The sequence below is a fragment of the Bombina bombina genome, chromosome 9 (assembly GCF_027579735.1).
Source record: "Bombina bombina isolate aBomBom1 chromosome 9, aBomBom1.pri, whole genome shotgun sequence".
Classification (NCBI taxonomy): Eukaryota; Metazoa; Chordata; class Amphibia; order Anura; family Bombinatoridae; genus Bombina; species Bombina bombina.
The window spans coordinates 27,321,793-27,331,792 of NC_069507.1; the positions used below are offsets into that span (position 1 = coordinate 27,321,793).

Genomic DNA, 10,000 nt, shown 5'->3' on the forward strand with positions numbered 1-10,000 from the left:
GGGATTCCTGCAGTGCTGCTGTACATATACTATAGTGCTCCCTGGGATTCCTGCAGTGCTGCTGTACATATACTATAGTGTTCCCTGGTATTAATGCAGTGCTGCTGTACATATACTATAGTGTTCCCTGGTATTAATGCAGTGCTGCTGTACATATACTATAATGTTCCCTTGTATTAATGCAGTGTTGCTGTACATATACTATAGTGTTCCCTGGTAGTAATGCAGTGCTGCTGTATATATACTATAGTGTTCCCTGGGATTCCTGCAGTGCTGCTGTACATATTCTATAGTGTTCCCTGGTATTAATGCAGTGCTGCTGTACATATACTATAGTGTTCCCTGGTATTAATGCAGTGCTGCTCTACATATACTATAGTGTTCCCTGGTATTAATGCAGTGCTGCTGTACATATACTATAGTGCTCCCTGGGATTCCTGCAGTGCTGCTGTACATATACTATAGTGCTCCCTGGTATTAATGCAGTGCTGCTGTATATATTCTGTGCCATAGTGCTCCCTGGGATTCCTGCAGTGCTGCTGTACGTACAGTGTGCCATAGTGCTCCCTGGGATTCCTGCAGTGCTGCTGTATATATTCTGTGCCATAGTGCTCCCTGGGATTCCTGCAGTGCTGCTGTATGTATAATGTGCCATAGTGCTCCCTGGGATTCCTGCAGTGCTGCTGTTGTACGTACACTGTACCATAGTGCTCCCTGGGATTCCTGCAGTGCTGCTGTACGTACAATGTGCCATAGTGCTCCCTGGGATTCCTGCAGTGCTGCTGTACGTACACTGTGCCATAGAGCTACCTGGGATTCCTGCAGTGCTGCTGTACGTACACTGTGCTATAGTGCTACCTGGGATTCCTGCAGTTCTGCTGTACGTACAAGGTGCCATAGTGCTCCCTGGGATTCCTGCAGTGCTGCTGTACGTACACTGTGCCATAGTGCTCCCTGGGATTCCTGCAGTGCTGCTGTACGTACACTGTGCCATAGTGCTCCCTATGATTCCTGCAGTGCTGCTATACGTACACACTGCCATTGTGCTACCTGGGATTCCTGCAGTGCTGCTGTACGTACAATGTGCCATAGTGCTACCTGGGATTCCTGCAGTGCTGCTGTACGTACACTGTGCCATAGTGCTCCCTGAAATTCATGCAGTGCTGCTGTACGTACAATGTGCCATAGTGCTCCCTATGATTCCTGCAGTGCTGCTGTACGTACACTGTGCCATAGTGCTACCTGGGATTCCTGCAGTGGTGCTGTACGTACACTGTGCCATAGTGCTCCCTGGGATTCCTGCAGTGCTGCTGTACGTACACTGTGCCATAGTGCTCCCTGGAATTCATGCAGTGCTGCTGTACGTACAATGTGCCACAGTGCTCCCTATGATTCCTGCAGTGCTGCTGTACGTACACTGTGCCATAGTGCTACCTGGGATTCCTGCAGTGGTGCTGTACGTACACTGTGCCATAGTGCTCCCTGGGATTCCTGCAGTGGTGCCGTACGTTCACTGTGCCATAGTGCTCCCTATGATTCCTGCAGTGCTGCTGTACTTACACTGTGCCATAGTGCTCCCTGGGATTCCTGCAGTGGTGCCGTACGTACACTGTGCCATAGTGCTACCTGGGATTCCTGCAGTGGTGCTGTACGTACACTGTGCCATAGTGCTCCCTGGAATTCCTGCAGTGGTGCCGTACGTACACTGTGCCATAGTGCTCCCTGGAATTCCTGCAGTGGGGCCGTACGTACACTGTGCCATAGTGCTCCCTATGATTCCTGCAGTGCTGCTGTACGTACACTGTGCCATAGTGCTCCCTATGATTCCTGCAGTGCTGCTATACGTACACACTGCCATTGTGCTACCTGGGATTCCTGCAGTGCTGCTGTACGTACAATGTGCCATAGTGCTACCTGGGATTCCTGCAGTGCTGCTGTACGTACAATGTGCCATAGTGCTACCTGGGATTCCTGCAGTGCTGCTGTACGTACACTGTGCCATAGTGCTCCCTGAAATTCATGCAGTGCTGCTGTACGTACAATGTGCCATAGTGCTCCCTATGATTCCTGCAGTGCTGCTGTACGTACACTGTGCCATAGTGCTACCTGGGATTCCTGCAGTGGTGCTGTACGTACACTGTGCCATAGTGCTCCCTGGGATTCCTGCAGTGCTGCTGTACGTACACTGTGCCATAGTGCTCCCTGGAATTCATGCAGTGCTGCTGTACGTACAATGTGCCACAGTGCTCCCTATGATCCCTGCAGTGCTGCTGTACGTACACTGTGCCATAGTGCTACCTGGGATTCCTGCAGTGGTGCTGTACGTACACTGTGCTATAGTGCTCCCTGGGATTCCTGCAGTGGTGCCGTACGTACACTGTGCCATAGTGCTCCCTATGATTCCTGCAGTGCTGCTGTACTTACACTGTGCCATAGTGCTCCCTGGGATTCCTGCAGTGGTGCCGTACGTACACTGTGCCATAGTGCTACCTGGGATTCCTGCAGTGGTGCTGTACGTACACTGTGCCATAGTGCTCCCTGGGATTCCTGCAGTGGTGCCGTACGTACACTGTGCCATAGTGCTCCCTATGATTCCTGCAGTGCTGCTGTACTTACACTGTGCCATAGTGCTCCCTGGGATTCCTGCAGTGGTGCCGTACGTACACTGTGCCATAGTGCTACCTGGGATTCCTGCAGTGGGGCCGTACGTACACTGTGCCATAGTGCTCCCTGGAATTCCTGCAGTGGTGCCGTATGTACACTGTGCCATAGTGCTCCCTGGAATTCCTGCAGTGGGGCCGTACGTACACTGTGCCATAGTGCTCCCTATGATTCCTGCAGTGCTGCTGTACGTACACTGTGCCATAGTGCTACCTGGGATTCATGCAGTGCTGCTGTACGTACACTGTGCCATAGTGCTCCCTGGAATTCCTGCAGTGGGGCCGTACGTACAATGTGCCATAGTGTTCCCTGGGATACCCGCTGCACTGTGATATGCATGCTCTGCTGTAGTGTTCCCTGGGATACCTGCTGTACTGTGATATGCATGCTCTGCTGTAGTGTTCCCTGGGATACCTGCTGTACTGTGATATGCATGCTCTGCTGTAGTGTTTCCTGGGATACCTGCTGTACTGTGATATGCATGCTCTGCTGTAGTGTTTCCTGGGATACCTGCTGTACTGTGATATGCATGCTCTGCTGTAGTGTTTCCTGGGATACCTGCTGTACTGTGATATGCATGCTCTGCTGTAGTGTTCCCTGGGATACCTGCTGTACTGTGATATGCATGCTCTGCTGTAGTGTTCCCTGGGATACCTGCTGTACTGTGATATGCATGCTCTGCTGTAGTGTTCCCTGGGATACCTGCTGTACTGTGATATGCATGCTCTGCTGTAGTGTTCCCTGGGATACCTGCTGTACTGTGATATGCATGCTCTGCCGTAGTGTTTCCTGGGATACCTGCTGTACTGTGATATGCATGCTCTGCTGTAGTGTTCCCTGGGATACCTGCTGTACTGTGATATGCATGCTCTGCCGTAGTGTTTCCTGGGATACCTGCTGTACTGTGATATGCATGCTCTGCTGTAGTGTTCCCTGGGATACCTGCTGTACTGTGATATGCATGCTCTGCCGTAGTGTTCCCTGGGATACCTGCTGTACTGTGATATGCATGCTCTGCTGTAGTGTTTCCTGGGATACCTGCTGTACTGTGATACGCATGCTCTGCTGTAGTGTTCCCTGGGATACCTGCTGTACTGTGATATGCATGCTCTGCCGTAGTGTTTCCTGGGATACCTGCTGTACTGTGATATGCATGCTCTGCCGTAGTGTTCCCTGGGATACCTGCTGTACTGTGATATGCATGCTCTGCCGTAGTGTTCCCTGGGATACCTGCTGTACTGTGATATGCATGCTCTGCCGTAGTGTTCCCTGGGATACCTGCTGTGCTGTGATATGCATACTCTGCCGTAGTGTTCCCTGGGATACCTGCTGTACTGTGATATGCATGCTCTGCTGTAGTGTTCCCTGGGATACCTGCTGTACTGTGATATGCATGCTCTGCCGTAGTGTTTCCTGGGATACCTGCTGTACTGTGATATGCATGCTCTGCCGTAGTGTTCCCTGGGATACCTGCTGTACTGTGATATGCATGCTCTGCCGTAGTGTTCCCTGGGATACCTGCTGTACTGTGATATGCATGCTCTGCTGTAGTGTTTCCTGGGATACCTGCTGTACTGTGATATGCATGCTCTGCTGTAGTGTTTCCTGGGATACCTGCTGTACTGTGATATGCATGCTCTGCCGTAGTGTTTCCTGGGATACCTGCTGTACTGTGATATGCATGCTCTGCTGTAGTGTTCCCTTGGATACCTGCTGTACTGTGATATGCATGCTCTGCTGTAGTGTTCCCTGGGATACCTGCTGTACTGTGATATGCATGCTCTGCCGTAGTGTTCCCTGGGATACCTGCTGTACTGTGATATGCATGCTCTGCCGTAGTGTTCCCTGGGATACCTGCTGTACTGTGATATGCATGCTCTGCTGTAGTGTTTCCTGGGATACCTGCTGTACTGTGATATGCATGCTCTGCTGTAGTGTTCCCTGGGATACCTGCTGTACTGTGATATGCATGCTCTGCCGTAGTGTTCCCTGGGACACCTGCTGTACTGTGATATGCATGCTCTGCTGTAGTGTTCCCTGGGATACCTGCTGTACTGTGATATGCATGCTCTGCTGTAGTGTTTCTTGGGATACCTGCTGTACTGTGATATGCATGCTCTGCCGTAGTGTTCCCTGGGATACCTGCTGTACTGTGATATGCATGCTCTGCCGTAGTGTTCCCTGGGATACCTGCTGTACTGTGATATGCATGCTCTGCCGTAGTGTTCCCTGGGATACCTGCTGTACTGTGATATGCATTCTCTGCCGTAGTGTTCCCTGGGATACCTGCTGTACTGTGATATGCATGCTCTGCTGTAGTGTTTCCTGGGATACCTGCTGTACTGTGATATGCATGCTCTGCTGTAGTGTTCCCTGGGATACCTGCTGTACTGTGATATGCATGCTCTGCTGTAGTGTTCCCTGGGATACCTGCTGTACTGTGATATGCATGCTCTGCCGTAGTGTTTCCTGGGATACCTGCTGTACTGTGATATGCATGCTCTGCTGTAGTGTTTCCTGGGATACCTGCTGTACTGTGATATGCATGCTCTGCCGTAGTGTTCCCTGGGATACCTGCTGTACTGTGATATGCATGCTCTGCCGTAGTGTTCCCTGGGATACCTGCTGTACTGTGATATGCATGCTCTGCTGTAGTGTTCCCTGGGATACCTGCTGTACTGTGATATGCATGCTCTGCTGTAGTGTTCCCTGGGATACCTGCTGTACTGTGATATGCATGCTCTGCCGTAGTGTTCCCTGGGATACCTGCTGTACTGTGATATGCATGCTCTGCCGTAGTGTTCCCTGGGATACCTGCTGTACTGTGATATGCATGCTCTGCTGTAGTGTTTCCTGGGATACCTGCTGTACTGTGATATGCATGCTCTGCTGTAGTGTTCCCTGGGATACCTGCTGTACTGTGATATGCATGCTCTGCCGTAGTGTTCCCTGGGATACCTGCTGTACTGTGATATGCATGCTCTGCTGTAGTGTTCCCTTGGATACCTGCTGTACTGTGATATGCATGCTCTGCTGTAGTGTTTCCTGGGATACCTGCTGTACTGTGATATGCATGCTCTGCTGTAGTGTTCCCTGATACCTGCTGTACTGTGATATGCATGCTCTGCCTTAGTGTTCCCTGGGATACCTGCTGTACTGTGATATGCATGCTCTGCCGTAGTGTTCCCTGGGATACCTGCTGTACTGTGATATGCATGCTCTGCTGTAGTGTTCCCTGGGATACCTGCTGTACTGTGATATGCATGCTCTGCCGTAGTGTTCCCTGGGATACCTGCTGTACTGTGATATGCATGCTCTGCTGTAGTGTTCCCTGGGATACCTGCTGTACTGTGATATGCATGCTCTGCTGTAGTGTTCCCTGGGATACCTGCTGTACTGTGATATGCATGCTCTGCCGTAGTGTTTCCTGGGATACCTGCTGTACTGTGATATGCATGCTCTGCCGTAGTGTTTCCTGGGATACCTGCTGTACTGTGATATGCATGCTCTGCTGTAGTGTTTCCTGGGATACCTGCTGTACTGTGATATGCATGCTCTGCTGTAGTGTTCCCTGGGATACCTGCTGTACTGTGATATGCATGCTCTGCCGTAGTGTTTCCTGGGATACCTGCTGTACTGTGATATGCATGCTCTGCTGTAGTGTTTCCTGGGATACCTGCTGTACTGTGATATGCATGCTCTGCTGTAGTGTTCCCTGGGATACCTGCTGTACTGTGATATGCATGCTCTGCCGTAGTGTTTCCTGGGATACCTGCTGTACTGTGATATGCATGCTCTGCCGTAGTGTTTCCTGGGATACCTGCTGTACTGTGATATGCATGCTCTGCCGTAGTGTTTCCTGGGATACCTGCTGTACTGTGATATGCATGCTCTGCCGTAGTGTTTCCTGGGATACCTGCTGTACTGTGATATGCATGCTCTGCTGTAGTGTTCCCTGGGATACCTGCTGTACTGTGATATGCATGCTCTGCCGTAGTGTTTCCTGGGATACCTGCTGTACTGTGATATGCATGCTCTGCCGTAGTGTTTCCTGGGAAGAAAGATAAACCCTATAATTTAGTGAATGTTCATTCCAAAGCAGTAAAGAGATAGGAAACCCAACATTTTCCTTTAATGATTCAGAACATATGATTTTAAACAACTTTCTAGTTTACTCCTATTAATTTTTCTTCATTCTTTTTGGTATCTCTTGTTGAAAAGCAGGGACATATGCTTTGGAGCTGGATCATTTCTGGAGCACTATATGGCAGCAGTTTTACAAGAATGTTATCCATTTGCAAGAGCACTATATGGCAGCACTATTTACAGCCATGTAGAGCTCCAGATGCTACCTAGGTATCTCTTCAACACAGAATATTATGGGAAGAAAGCAAATTTGATAATAGAAGTAAATTGGAAACTTTTTTTTTTTTTTAAATTGTTTGGGTTTCAGTATATTTATTAGTGTTTGGCATCTGAAAATTCAAAAAAGTCCTGTGAGTGGTCTTTATATTATCCCACACTTGCTATGATCAATCAGGAACATACATATACTGCAATTAACCAATCACTGTGTAGCATGTAGAATGTTCCGATTTTAATGACAGGAAAAGCAAGCAATATAAAGAATGAAAGTTGTTTGTGCATATTAACCATTTTATGGAGAATTACTTTTTTAAATGACATTTTAAAAGTTATTAGAAGCTTGTTTGTATCTAAATTTTGCAAGCAAGTTCAGTAGAACTTTTTCTGAAAATAAATAGTGAAGATTTGAACAATATACAACCAACTACTTTTTTTCTTTCTTTTTAATATCATTTTGTTACACCTTGGAGCTGTAGATTCCCATTTAGAATACACAGTATCTATATTACAATGCTATATACCATTATTACAGAGGGGCTCACTGAGAGCATTTAACATATGATATGCGCTCTCTGTGCATGGATCAGGGATTATTTTAATGTGTAACACATCTATATAATGTCCGCAGTGCTGTTAGTCACATTTGACATCTCAAGAGCCTATAAAAGCATAGTATTATCATGAAATGCATTTCTCTGGGGCAAGCACTTAATCTGCTGCTAATGGCATTGATCTGATGCTACATCATGTGCATAATGCCAGAGGTTATTTTCTGTTTCTGCTCAGAGAAAACGTTAAGGAATTACCTGGGCTCTGAACAAAGCCCCCCCCCCCCCCGAATTTTCTTACATGTTATTAATTTGTCAGTGTTGCAATTTTAAACAACTCTCCTGTTAATTTCTATTATCCAATGTGCTTTGTTCTCTTGATATCCTTTGTTGACAAATAATTTTATATAATTATATTCTACATGATTTTATATATATTTTTTTAACTCCCAATCTGTGGTCTCTGACATCAGTATGTAATTGTTGTGCAGGATCCAGTGTGTGTGAAACGTACGTTACTTTGTATGTATCTCATCCCTAAGTAGTAAAAAAAAACAAAAAAAAAAACAATGATTTTTTTTAACAAAACATTTAAAAATGTCTGTTTCAATGGGCTGCAAAAATCAGAACTAGTTAAATTATTTCAAGGCAATCTAAGAAGAATCTTTGTTATGCCTTAAATTAATGTTAATCTCAATATTTAAGCCCAAAAAAATGTTTTAATTGAGAAAAATAAAACTGCGATATACTTTCATGATTTAATTTGCCTGCTTTTACTGTAGAATACATCTAGAAAGTAGCTTATTCCACTTATTTCAAAGAAGCTGGATTGTTCACATCATACTTCTATATAGTGCCATTTACATGAGCCTTGCAATAATTCTACACAGTGATTGGTTAGATCAGAAACACATTTTCATCTTTACTTCATTGGTTTCTGCAAAGGAGACGAGCAGCATGAATTCCAGCAGGTTTTTCAGGAGGTGCATTCCTGAACTGCCCTTAATTTAAAACCCCCCACTATTTATAACAAAATGAGTGTTAAATGTTTTAATTAAATAAATATGTTTTTAATCTAATGCTTTATTTCTGTTATGAGCAATGAGTGTGCTGTAAATTGATTTGTTAAGAATTAGGGGGGCGGTGATTATTGAAATCTCAGGTGACTTTAAATGTTACTTGTAGATATTGTCTTGTTCTTGTGAAGTGGAAAACGTCTCTGCTTTAGAGTATCTGTCACAAGCCTGACGTTCTCGTTGGATGCTAACTGCTGTGTAAGAGGAGGCTGGAGGGTTAGCTTTCCTGTCTTCGTATTGCTCTCGTTGGCAGTGCTACGGCGTGAGCTAGAGCAAGGCACAGATAATCATATGCAAATAGGCCAATTTCTTTCCAAACACGAAGGAACATGCTTCTCTGTCACCAAGCAAAGTCCCTCCGCTCAGCACAGAAACGATCACACTGTCATCTCCTAAATGTATCCAGTTTTATTTTCTAGACAAATACAAAATACACTTTATACTGAAAAAAAAGGTATTTTGTAAATTGTACATAATACTTTTTATAAGAGAGCTGCAACAACTAATCGATAACCAGATTAGTTGAGAGCTATTTTCATTATCAATTAGTTGGTCAGCACACGGCACCCGCTTTTTCACTACGAAACGCCTGCACATGATATTGTGTTTAGGGCTGTAACTAACGATTATTTTCATAGCCGATTAATCAGCTGATTAGTTTTCGATTTAATTGGATAGAGAAAAAATGTAATGCCTCCTTTTTGAAGCCGAGTGAAGCAGCTGGTGCCGTGCGCCGACCAGCTAATCGATGAGATTATTTCGCCCCTGTTTTCACTATTAAATGTATTAGTTGTTGTAGCTCTGCGTTATAGGCTCCTATATACATATTAACAGTGTGGCTCTTATTTTAGTAATATTTAATCATTTCTGCAAGTATACCAAGCATTGCTATTGTTTGTTTTTGTCAGTCTTTACAGTTTTTATTGTTATACGCAGATCTAATTATTATTCACTTTATTGCCCCTTAAAGGGATGTTCTTGTGTTAAAGTAAAATAGTCTCATTTTTTTTTAACCTATTTACCTTCAGTTAAAATTTCAAACCTGGATCATCACCCCTCTGATGTTCCAGGGGAGCATACAGCCACTAATCGGAGCATACACATGTATGTCTGTTTTCTAATCAGTTGTGTCTTCATCTGTAGTGGCGCAGGAGCACAACGTTGTGTGTATTTAACCTTATTCCTGGAGGTAAAACGGCATAAAAGTGCGAGAAGGAAATGTTGTCCTTTTATTATTGTAACCCCTGCAAAAGATCATTTAATTTAGCTGCGTGTGTAACCACTAATTGGCAGCTAGTTCCCAGTACATAGTTGTATGCAAAACAACAGTGTATTTTCTTTTTGTACCTT

At 45.5% G+C, this 10,000-nt stretch overlaps 1 protein-coding gene across 2 annotated transcripts in view; it reads left to right on the top strand.

Annotated features, from left to right (window-relative positions):
- Nucleotides 1-10,000, top strand: part of NDST2 (N-deacetylase and N-sulfotransferase 2) — a 232,444-nt gene that overhangs the window by 43,422 nt on the left and 179,022 nt on the right. The window lies entirely within an intron of this gene.